Raw genomic sequence first — 13,176 nt, forward strand, 5'->3', positions numbered from 1 at the left:
AGACAGAAGATGATATGCTAAACACGGCGCGATGCTCACATGTTCGATCTTACAGATAAACAGTGTGGCGATGTGAGTGGTTGGGTGGGAAAGGGGCGAGGAAGAGCTGCGTAGCAATTTTTTTCTCCCACTTCGAAACTGGATGAGACCTAAAGAGTACACTCTTTCACAGTTTTTACTACACGGCGCACGTGAGGACACGTGATCCACATGAAGCGATATGTCGAAAGTTTACAATAAAATGTCATCTGAAAAGCTAGTGGCATATAGGGAGATTGTGTGTGTGTGCATCTCGCTAACCCTGTTTTGCACTAACCTCGCAGTTATTTGTCCCCATGTCCACCACTCGGTCTGTCAAGCACGCACACAACAATCCTACATGAATACAGTTCAGATGATTCAACCATTAAAACAAAAACCTCGGCCGGCTCAAGACGGCTTGTGTAATGAACAAGTTCGTCATAACCACAACCCCTCGCCACCCCACCCTAGCTTGAGCATAACCACGGCCTCAGGAACTGACATCATTGTCCTTGTAGCTGAAGCGTGTTGAGAATGAGAGAGTGGGGGAAGACAGCAGGGCGGAGGAATGGAGTTGGAAAGGGGGGGTAGGGCGATGAAAATTGGGAGGAGAGCCTCGAGCATCGCAAAGGGCTTATGCAGCAACACAGCGACCTTAAAGGCCGAAGTCGAAATGGGCGTGTTTTCAAATGGTTTCGCCCGTGCGAGGGAAGGTAGGAGTACACGGGGTCAGTACCAGCGGTCAGTCTTCCCTAATTGCTACCCTGGCCCCGAGGCAAAGTGGAGATCGCAGGCGATAAACCGTCTTTCTCAGCCGAGTACTTGGGGTTGGCGGTGAGAAAGCTGGAGTGAAACGGTTGGCAACTGAACATACTGTCACAGTCAGAGTTAGGACCGGCAATTGAATGTATTCTCCATCAAATAAAAAGAAAATAAGGAGAAAGAGATGAAACAGCGGAAATGACACAAACACAAAGACAACTGAATTTTAAAACTTTATTTTTGATGCTTTCGTGTATCTGTTTTCATCTCTCTATGTCTTTCTTCACTCATAAGGGTTGATAATATTCACAATATTCAGGTTATTCATCTGGTGACTGACATAAAGTAATCTGTTTGAGTGCAATGCTCGTACCTTTTACAAATGGGAACAATTCACACTTGTAACACTGTAATCAGAGTCCATGTTTGTCTGTTGGTGAGTACAAGGTGAAAAAATTGTAGTCACGTTCATGCACATTCAGTCTCGTGCAACCTCTTGGCTTCAAGTGAACATTTCAAAAATGGGTGGACATGTGCTGATCATCTTTGGTTGTCCTACCGGACATAATATCGTTTGTATTTTGTAACTAGTCTCCGCTAGGTGACAGTTATTTTGCAAGTGAAAGAATGTACCTTGCACTACATCGGGGATTATCGCCATTCAATATTTTCAAAAATGTTTATTGTGCCAATGTGGGACATGTAAATGATACATTTGTGAAAAGCGCCAGTCTGTAACAGTTTCACTTCAAACAAAACAGTTTTCTCTGACCGACGGGATCAGTGTGATGACAGATGCAAGGCACACATGTGGAAAAACTTCACATGACACTGATGATGTTACTGTGGTAGTATCGACCACAGTATCGCAGAGAAACTCATTGTGAATGAAATAAAAAAAAATTGTACTCAAACTAGCACGACGCGGACAGAATGCGAGCCTGGAAGAGTCATAGTCACGGCCGTTCACGTCATGACGGTGACGTAAAGCAGGGTGAGATGTAGCCACGAGGTGTTATCGTCGTAACAGACAAGCCTTAGAGCGAAACTTACGGTACTTTGATTACGTAAAGAGAAAGGACAATGTTACGCAACGCGAACTAGAAACGATGACAATTAGGCAATTGAATTACGTAAACACGCAGAGGCTGATGGGACCTACGTCATACACTAACTGTAGTGTGTGATTGGTTGTAATGGTTAGGACACGTGGTATGTCTGACCAATCGAATGCATGAATGCCACGTGCCAGATGTTTCGATTTTGAGTTTGAAGGCAAACTCGAGGCTTTTTGCGATCAACTCTTGGGGAGGAACATCGAAGTGATTTCTTCAGCTCAAAACTTTCGCTACCTGGATTTACCAAACAGTGTGACCAGTCTACAATGGAGAAAACCCAACGCCACTGAAGAAACGCAGTAAGAGAACTTTAGTGGACGGACTGTTAAAACCTACGAGTATAATGTTGTAACAAAAGATATACGCTGTTTTTTTGATGATGAAGAAGCAAGAAAATATTTAATGATAAGTTTGAACTTGGGCTAAAAAAATCGGGGATATAAGTCCCGGTCTGCTTTTGTGTCCTTTCTACTGGATAATTTCTTGAGCGTGAAAGTCCCTGAGTTTCCCTGCAGTCAAGATAGTGATAATGTACCCATGCAAGAACAAACATCATCAGCAATCCCATGTTTGTTTGTTGGTGAGCACGACAAGGTGAAGATATTATTGATCAAGTTCATGCACATTCAGTCTCGTGCACCTCTTCGCTCGAAGTGAATAATTCAACAATGGGATGGGCATGTGCTGATCATCACTTTGGGCTGTGCCCAACAGACATACTATCATCTGGAGCTCGTCGTCCCCACTAGGTGACAGTTATTTTGCTAACGAAAAGAATGTACCTTGCGTACATTTACGTCGGGGATCATCCCCATTCAATATAAAAAAATTTCTAATTTGCCAATTTGGGACATGTGAACGATACATTTTTGAGGAAAAGGCTTCCACGGTTTTCTGCAGTCGTTGACGTCTTGAAGCGCCAGTCCGTCGCAGCTGCACTTGCAGCAGAACAGTCTCCTGTGACCGATCGGGATCAGTGTGATGACAGATGCAAGGCACGCTTGCCGGAAAAATTCGTATCACACTGATCATGTTACTTTAGGACTGTCGACTCACAAGGTTGTAAACCTCTCAGCATATCACCAAGAGGACAACGTGTGCACCCAGCGCATGAGGCAGTGGGATGTGAGAGGATGTATGCAAGTATGAATGAGTCAGGTGTTAGAATTCAAGAACACGTTCACGATCGTAACGTGACAAATAAATAAGTTAGTAAAAAATAAAGGTGTTAGAAAACATCACGAGAGGTGGCACGTCGCTAAGAGTATCAAGCTGGGATGAAAAAACTGGCGCAAGGTAGTAAAGTCAACATCGGCAAGACGTGGCATCCTCAGCTCAGCGACAAGACAGCAGCGGTCAGAGATCATGTGTACTGGTGTATAGATCATTGCGATGGCGACCCTGTGAGACTTAGGCACTTGTTGGATGGATGTATTACACATTTCCAAAACATCCATGACAAGTGTAACCTAGCCTCACCTTGCAGGCAATCGCTCTATATACCATCTCTAATAGTGCTGACTGATTCTGCTGCTGTCAAAGCTGCTGAGCGACTTTCTACACGGCCATGTTTTGTATAAACATCCTGAGGACTACGTGATGTCTAGGGACACATTTTATGTTGAAGTTTTAATAATATATGTCTGATGTATCTGCCTAAGCGTGTTCATATTAAAAACACGATGCACTATGACATGCGCATGGGTCTCGCTGTTTAGACTGGAATGAACATGTTGATAGAGACTCTACTTCAAATTACAAAAGCAAGTGTACAGCACAGCCGGAGACAGCTTGGACAACGCACTTTAAAAAAGAAAACTTATAATTTAGTAGAGGATATCTGGAGATGTGTCGTTGAACAATACAAATTTGATTCCGAACATGAGGAAAATATGTTGACTGAAACAGACAGTAGTTCTGATGAAGATTCGGAAAATTAATAATATAATTTAAATAACAAATTCCAACCATCATTCATTAATGAGATAAATAATTTACCATCAATGTTTGTACTTTCAAAACTGAATTGTTGTTACCACGGTACAGCTCCACACCGATAAATGTATTGTCTATATAGACATGTTCTTCCAGTCTAAGACTGCAAGACCCACTCGTATGTTATCGCTGATTTTTATCTTGTTCACTTTACATGTTTGTTATTCTGTGATATCAATTGAAGGATGAGTAATAGTGTTAAATTTTGTGCTTCCATTGTTATACTGGTGATTTTGCTTTGTTATGTATCAATCTGTACGCAGTGCCTCCAGCCATTGATTTGTTTAAAAATTCAGTTGTTTTATGTTTGTGTCACTTGCGCTGTTCATTCTTCTCTGTTTGTATATTCTAGTTTGTTTGTTGGTGGAGAATACATTCAGTCCTAACCCTGACAGTGTGTTCAGTTGGAAACCGTTTCACTTCAGCTTTCTAACCGCCAGCACCAAGTACTCAGCTCAGAAAGACATTGCATTGCTAGGCTAGAGCCTGTGACAGTAGGTTCACATAGAAGTCGTTTCGCCTCAGCGATCAGACCCTGCGGCAAGTACAATGGTCGGAGGAGGAAGAAGTTTTATTGCCAGGCGGGTCGGCGGTGCCTCTGATCTCTACCCCGCCTTTGTCCAGGTACAGTAGTAATTTGAGACGACTGGACACAAATAGCATCGCGTGTACTCCTACCTTCCCTCGCACGGGCGATACCACTGTCTTCTGTCCTGACAGAAAACTTCGGCCTTTAAGTTCCGAGTACTTCGACCTGAGAAAGGGTGTAGTTGTGGAGGTGGTGATGGGGGTAGACTTATCGGTAAGATAATCCTGATTTTGAAAGCTTTTTCATGACCGTGCAACAACTGTCGCTGTTCTTCTTTAAAAGACGAAAAGTTGAAGGAAGGGAACAGACGGAAATCAGTAAACTTTTGGGAGAGTTGTTGTACCTTTCTTCTCTCTCTCTCTTTCGTGTTTTCTCTCACTCACCCTCTCTGGCCACATCTCTTGCTCTCACTAATGGTTAACCATCCGCTACAGCGACTGCAACAAAACAGCACGATAGAGAGAAGGCCTGAAGCTCGCTGGCGTCCATTGATAGCCTGGCAACGTAACCCTGATGAACCAGCAGCGGCAGCGACTGATACCCTATCAGCGGTTCTCGATAAGTTCCCTGAAGTGGATAGATTTACGCTCGCGCCGAGCAGTCGTGGGAAACCGTGCCTAGCATGAGTCGTACTGCATTTTTGTTCCGAGAGTTTTATTCCAGTTATCGCGCCGTCATGGCGAGTTTTAGTTTTGTTCTAATTTTAGCGCGCTCTTTTGTGCGCGCGTGATCGAGTCACGTTCGGTTTATTGCGCGGGATGCTTGCCAAGATGAAGAATGCGGAACGAACGAGCATGCATGTACACCAAGCTTCCACCCCACATCTCCTATTGACATACCCCACATCTTCCATTGACATACCCCACCACAGACACACAGACACTCAGCATCCTCGTAGACAGTAGAAGTACCCGTGATGGTAGCAAGGTCCTAGTAAGTGATCGGGAAAAGCTTTCATGATCAAACTTGTTTATACTTTCCCGCCCTACAACTGCGGGTCAAACCTGTCGTTCTTAACGATCATGGATTGATGTGGTAGACTAAGTTTAATGTAGGTGATTTGTGTGATCGTCTTAAAGCCAGGACTGTGTTACCAAAGTAATAATTTTTAAAAATCGGCATTTTTGAACGACCACTCATGGTCATGATAAAGGTCGTTATTGACATCTGCGTGTCATTCATCTGCAAATGCTTACAGTTGCAAAATGGCAGTATAGGTAACTGTTTTAATCATGGCTCGCTGATTATGGATTACTGCTTAAAGCTATGCTCTTGGTGATCATGGTTTGGTGTTAGTGATGTCTTTAGTGGTGATCATAGATTATGATATTGTAGTGAGGAATGCTTGTGCAAGCACACGTACACACCTCAAAGCCTGCTCCTGCTAACAAGAATTAATCTGCCCAGCTGCCATTCACGGATAAGAAGTAATTGATTGTTCGGGACACTACCCATTCTCCTACCCACCACCCACCACCCGCTGCCACCCTCCTCACCTTCATAAATTACAAGTTTGTGTGCATCGACCGGTGACGTCACGTGCTTTCATCTAAAAATCAATCAGCCGTTTTTATCGATCGATGAACTGGAAACTTTGTTGGAGGAGGGGATCACGGAGAGCGGATGTGACAAGGGACAGAAAGTTAATTTCTTATCCAAATTGTCTTTACCGTCGCCGCACAGTCAGGGATTTGGCCGAGATTCCGCTGCTCTGCGAGATAGCGCGAGAGCCCTCCCCCAGTTGCGCCCGGGGGGAGTATCCCGTCTCCGTCATCCCCCTATCCCCCATATAACCCCTCCCCACCTTTCTTTCCAATCTCCATCTTGTAATGGGCCCATGGCACAAGACCGCGAGTGCAGTTTGATTACAGCCCTGCCGAGGGTCCCAGTCGTCGCTCGTCTCCGGACCAGGCGGGGGCTCGCAGTGCCTTCGACCGCCTGCGCTACAGTAATTCCATTCCGACTGGCCTCTAAAGAAGAAAATGATTAAGATGGAACGAGAAATTTGTGAAAAGAAGTAATCTTTATCTGGAGCGCGGGAAACGTGGTGTATGCTAAGGCACGGACTTTGTCTCCTGGGCCACGGGCTTTGGCCAGATTTTATTTGAAAGTCTTGGGACTTAGCTGAACAAGAATTTTGTTTTCTTGCTGATAAACTTCCAGAGGCGCCACTTATTTAGCTTCCTCTTGAGTTACTGTGATTTCATATAGTTTCTCGCATTCTTCTCGAGTCAGAAGTCACCCAGTAGCAACATTTGGTTGTAAGCGCAGTGTCTTTGCTGCTTGAGTCTTTGTCTTGCGTGTTGGAATTAACACATTTGGTTGCGAACAGAGAGAAAATTAGTCAGAAAAAAACTGTTCAACTAGAGCCGAAACTGAACAGCGAGAAAGTTGTCACGTGAGAAGAAAGTGAATGTTTTATTTTCGGAAAGGCCTTTAAGGATTCTTGGTTAAAAGACTAAAGATTTTCGAGAAAAGAATATCAACATATAACAGTATGAATATTAGCGTGAAACCGGTGATTAGATCAGTTGAAGTGTTATGAAAGTTATCTTTACAAGGACGGGAAGACTACTGTAATAAAAAAAAATGTGATCAACGCGAAAACATCTCAGGTGATTAATGTGAAGACCTAAAGCTAAACATATTTTTACCCAACCAAAGCGTTTCATTTGCTCATCCTTTGGAAATCCATGTAAAGATTATGTTGGTCACGTGCAGGCCTGAGCTGCTGTACAGTCGAGTACACAGCAGTGTCGACAATTATTATTATTGTATGAGCCAAAGTGGTCGAAGAACGCTACACATATTAATGGCCGACATCAAACCGGAAGTGGTTTCCATCGGCGTAGGGTGAAGGTACATGCATGCATACTTCTCCAAAATCGTCCATAGCATACCTGTCTATAGACTTTTCTTGTCCCTCGAAATTTACTTTATTATTAATCGTTTAATATAATTTGTGTTGCTATAAAAAAAGTTTTTATATTTACTGAAATTTGCGGTTGCCATTGCAAGCCGGATCAAATGTTTTCACGGGCAGGACGTTCCCCATCTTTGGTATAGGAAATACGAGTTCACTTGGGTAGAGAATGCGAAGACGGTTGTGATAGAGAGTGAGACCACAGTAGTCGTGTACATGCTTCTGTTCAAGTCGGTTGCATGCTGCGCGCGTGTTGTAGCGCATTGTCCTCCTGTGAGCGCCCTGAGGTGTGCCATGCGCAGCGCCACCTTCACCATAGACACCGTGTCTAGCCCAGACCTCTGTTGTCTACAGCTGTCTGTCTTTCCTGCAGACACCAAGTCTTGTCTACACCTCCTGTCTTTCCTGTTCACTGATCTCGCTCGTTGCTGACTTACCTGTAGCAGACGGACACATCGTTTGCACGGTCATAACGATCCCCCGACGGTTGTCATCGCTTCCAGTCTTCCCTCAACTGGATTCTCTTGTTAACTTCTCACCTAAACCCCCCTCCTCTCCCACTTCCCCCCTCCTGGCATCCATCTCTTCCTTCGCACCCGCTCATTCGCGAACGACAACAACCGTCTCGCCAATCTGCGCTCATCTTTCGTCGTCGGCTGCCTGTCACCTCCGACCACCCTTCCGCCCACCTTCCCGGCTCGGATGTCGCGGCCGTGGAACCGTTTTCATCAAGCGGCAGGCACGAAGCGGGGGCGCGAAGTTGAGGATTTGGCGGGGGCCTTCCTGTAATCTGGTCGGTATAGAAATAATGAAGTCAAAACAAGACCCGCTGAAAGGTGGGCCCGCTGGTTAGCGAAACACTAAACTACTGGAATCTAAAGCAAAACTTAAATGAGGTGGATGGGAGGGTAGAAGGGAGATGAGGTGGTGAACAATCGTTGAGACATGGAGGTGGAGGGTTGGGGTGCGGACACCCTGATGAATGTGTCGGGGTAGGCGGGCAGGATTAGAAGGAGATTAGGTGGTAGGAGGGGTGGGTGGGGGACTGGTCGGAGATGTAGTGGCGGGCTCTTGCTGGACAGGATGAGATTCCAGGGGCACAGCTAACATTTTGCGAGTGAGCGGGGGCTGAAGAAGAGGTAGTGCAGGTGGGAGCTAACAGTTTGGGGTAGAGTGAGGGTGGCTGTCTCATAGGGCATGGTGGATAACAAGAAGCCATTACAACTATGATATTCTTGGGGTTTTGGTAATGAGTGGACGGGGCAGTATGGAATGTTCTAGTTTGAAGCCCGGCCTGACACTGCTCGAGACAACACTGGTGTGACAAGATGGCGACGGCCTCTAACGCTGTGGTAGGTGAAGTGATCACGTGACCGACCCTCGCGTTTTATCTTCGCGTCATCACCTCGGCCAGCCTGCAGTCGACAACGCGACGATCACAGCAGGGAATCTTGTATGGTCCATCTCCTCAAACTCGCACCAAGCCTGTTACTTTTTTCACTCGAACATCACTAACAATTTACGAAAACATCGACACATATATTGACAGTGTATGTCCAGTTCAGAAGGCTGGATTGCTTGTGCGTTGGTCGTAACTCCTTTTTCATGAACATGCTCACAGTTTTTAATTTTTACAAAGTTAACAGGTGCTGCAGTGACTTTAATGTTTGGGAAGGGAAATTGCAATTCAACCAGGTAGTAAGATGAAGAAGACACCTGGATTGATGGTAAAGGCTTTTAAACGTTTTAACCGTTCCCTCAGATCTGGCAGTTGAGCACTAAGCCGACCATCGCCCGCGTGTTTATATCAGCAGCAAACGGTCGGCCCTCCAACCTACTTCGGCAATATCCGGCACCGGCCACCCCACCCCCACCCAATCAAGAACTCGCTTCTGCCTCATCCTCCATTCGGTATTGTCCTGGACCTTCTCCCTCAGCATGTGCGGCCTTTGAGCAGCAGCTCGCAAAATCCTTCGACCCTCACGTGGTATTCAGTACACTGCATTCCTTCCCCTGATCTCGCCTCTCAGACCTTTTTTTCTTGCTTAACTTGCAACACCTGCTGCTGGAGGAGGAGAAACAGTATTTACCAATGTTGTAAAATGATTGGGGAAGCGTGTTGCGGAGAGAAAGAGGTGGAGTGCAAGATGTAACACTCTCGGCATGGTCTACTGATCCCCGCGGTAACGGAGCCAACACCGGAAGTGTTTTACCAGGAAGCGCAGCAGTAACGTCCCTTCCCGTTGTGATGGTTCTGGATGGCGATCCCCAAGCCTGAACTTCAGTTCAAATGTTGTCACTTGTCGCCATCACCTGTGTGTTAAAACATTCGCTTGTCGCCCACTCCATTGAGAACTAAAAGGTCTAGCGGTCATATCTCGGCGCAGGCATTTTCTGCACACGCTCTTCCCTCGTCAAAGAGAGCGTTTGCAGACGTTCACAAACCTTGACAGAGTGTGGAAGCCCTGCGCTCTCCAACCTTTGCCAGCGTGCCTGAAGCGGGTGATACGAGTGTTTTAAATTAATGTTTTTCCCATTTTTAATTTTTTTCATGTTTTATTTTATTTTTTTAAGTTTCTTCATTACTTTGACGATCAAGTTACGTGTAGTCGGAAGGCATGAAGTGGTTTGCTGTATGTGCAGCAGGATGTTGCCATGGGCTTGCACAGACAGAGATGAAATCCCCGAGATGGCGCTGGAGCATTGAGTCTTCCTTCCTCGGTGCTACAGCCAACTTTTGTTGCTTACGTGCTTAGTTCTTTTCGTACCTAGGTGATACATAAGGCATCCACATAAGACCGCCATGTTGTCGGCAGCAAGTTTTGTTGCAGGTCATTTTCAGGTCCTTTAATTCTCTCTCTACTGACCTTTGCTATGTTTCTTTTGGCCAACCACGTGACATTAGCTTTCCAAAGAAGGGCATTTTTGGTATTTCATTTTATTCTTCGTTTAGGACGTTTGTTGATTCTTTTATAGTTCATGTGTTGTTTTCCTGTCCCTCGTGTGCTGTCCATGTTTCGTTCTTGTTCTTAATCGCTAAGAACATGGTCCTTAGGAGTGTGAGTATGCGCTTTACAATTTTGCTTTTATTATTATTATGTTGTCACATTTATGCAGCTGACTCTTACTTTCTCGCCTTTCCCTCAATATCCACCCACCGTTTTAGTCCGACGGATGCAGAATTTTGCGCTGATTGCCTCTCCTAATTTAGGAGCGGAGGCCGACAGAGACCACCGTGCAGTCTACAAACCTAACAGGTGTCTGTCAGTATACAATACCTACAGGTGTATATCAATCTTCTGCTAGCAACAGGGTCTTTTTCGCTCCATTACCAAAACGAATTTTTTTTTCTGAACGTAATAGAACCTTATCAGACTTTTGAACATGACAATTTATGGGTTTTCTGTATGTAACACAAGTTCATCAGACAACGGCAGCTTATCAACAAAAAAAGGGGGAAATCTTTCTCCAAGATACTAACTATATCCAGGCTGACGATAACCGCGAGAATTACTGAGCTAAATTTGTAATCTCCTTTCGCCTAGCACAACCCCAAACCTCTTTACAGTGAAAACTACTGGAATCGTTCGCTACAGGGTGTACGTTGTTCATACCCGTATGTGTGACAGAGAGAGAGAATTCAAAAACATATTTACAGCATAAAACTGTTTCCTGTATATAGATTCCGTGCTGTGGCACTTCCGCTCAAAAGCGGAAGGAAGCTTCTCGACCACAAGATATTTGCGTTCCACTTCTCGACCAACCCGTTGTGTGTCCTCCCTTCCGCTTGCTGGGAGGCGCATGGACTCAGAGGCTTTTGTTCCACGTTTGGTAAAGTAAAAAAATGTTTTAAGTGTTGTCTATCCACCCTGTCGTTCAACGAGAGCCAGACGTCTGAACGGTTTGCTACTAGAAGGAAACTGAGTTGGGCAGGCAATTAAGCCAGCTGTCAACTAGGTTCGTTTCCTTCAGCAATCACCATCATAACCAGCTGCAACCCAACTAGGAGCAGCTCGTCAACTTGTCTGTTTGTCGGTTGCTTAACGTCGTAACGAATGAGGACCCTCATGATAAAGTATACCTGCTGACTCCTCCAGTTCTCTCATTTTTCCAAAATTGTCTTCAGACCATAGATAATTACCCTTTTCCCTCGTCATCTCTCCCTTCTTTTACATTCATTTATTCCTGTCCCACCCACCCCCCAATGATTTGAGAGTTTTATTTTTTGTTTTTGAGTTTTGGAGGGGATGGACTTGCTCGCATAATTGTAGTTGGATATTGCAGTATTTCTTTATGAATTAGTGAATAGGTAGAAAAGAAAGGGTTAGGCCTATAGATCGCAGACAAAGCTATGATAGAGAAGAACCGAAGATACATCCAAAAAAGGGAAACGGCTTTATATCTATCATACATTGCGCTCATCGGTCAGTGGCTGAGCAAGATGCCTACAGGTGTACATGGTGCTTTATATGGGAGCAGCAAGAGCCGTGACTTGTCACCACTTCACACGACTAACCCTCGTTTGTTTCAGCTTCCCTCTCTCTTTAAGTGGATTAGGAGGCGGGAGGTTCAAACTAGGAATTCCTCATTAGAATACTTAGAAACTCTTGGATTGGTTGCGGCCGTGTCAGTTGAATCATTAGCACGTAAGTCAATCCACTTGCTCATTCCTCAGAACAAAGCAAAACTTTAAAAGCATTTTCATAATTAATGACCATTCTTTTAACTTGCCGGCAACTGTGAACCGAACTGAACTTTTTTGGCTATGCTTGGCCTGTAACATGTAACAGTTGCTTGCCAATGTGATAAGCTGACACCGTGAGATTTCTCGGCATCTCGCGCATGCACGCGCACCCGTACTTGTCCACCCTCGCGGCTCGTGCGGTTACCGCACTGAACACGACATCGCGTTACGCGAGCAAGGAAAGGAAGCTTGAACAAACACGCCGATCTCTCCACACCTCGGTGTCAGCAGCTTTTCGTTGGCGGTTGTGTGTGCGTTTCTCCTCTCCTCTGTTAGGGGGTGGGTGGCTAGGGGGTTGATGATGAATTAGCTGTTATTGTTCTTTGTCATAGCGCGATCGAGACTGAGGTGAAAATAATGACGACGCCCAAGTTCCCCTGCTTGTTATTATTGTTTCCTTGGTCCTTGATCATCGCTTTCCCCGCGTTAACCGACAGGAGAGCCTCAGCGGCGGCGAGTGGCAGCCCACGTCGATCGTGTGCAACGGTAATCGAAGCGGCGCGTCAAGCGGTGCAGTTACCTCCCCCCCAGCACACACAACACACCGGCGAGTACTCTCCCCTGCCTTTTAACCCCCTGCTGCAGTGCTGGTCATCGCGTATCAATAACACCTTGTCAAGGCGAAAGACACAGCAATCAGCACCACAAAGACATCCATTTCCTGCTCCACAGGAACCCCACCACTCTCATCCCACCCCACACACCCTCCACCCCTGTGGTTGCGATGCCTCGAAACAAATTCTTGTTTCCTCTTGGAGGGGTGAAGGGGAAGGGGTGGTAGTGGTGGAGTGAATGGAGCAGGCGGCGGCTAATTCAAACAACAGCATCGACTCCAAGCGCGTGCACCGCCTCACCTTCATGACGTCACGCTCCGGGACCAGTATTTCTTTTTTTTTTTTTTTTCCTGGCAACACGTCGCCCCGCGCTCTGTTCCCGCGATTACGCATTATTATTATTCTATTATTCTCGAGTGCAGCTGACTGGCCGCAGCTGTGACTCATCAGAATGCAAAAAATTTTAAGAG

The 13,176-nt window shown here is 45.6% G+C and overlaps 1 protein-coding gene across 2 annotated transcripts in view; it reads left to right on the forward strand.

Moving 5' to 3' along the window:
* The window catches only part of LOC112554874 (tyrosine-protein kinase RYK-like), an 89,383-nt gene that overhangs the window by 59,756 nt on the left and 16,451 nt on the right, over positions 1–13,176 (forward strand). The gene's annotated exons all lie outside the window — the stretch shown is intronic.

The sequence above is a fragment of the Pomacea canaliculata genome, linkage group LG14 (assembly GCF_003073045.1).
Source record: "Pomacea canaliculata isolate SZHN2017 linkage group LG14, ASM307304v1, whole genome shotgun sequence".
NCBI classification, from domain to species: Eukaryota; Metazoa; Mollusca; class Gastropoda; order Architaenioglossa; family Ampullariidae; genus Pomacea; species Pomacea canaliculata.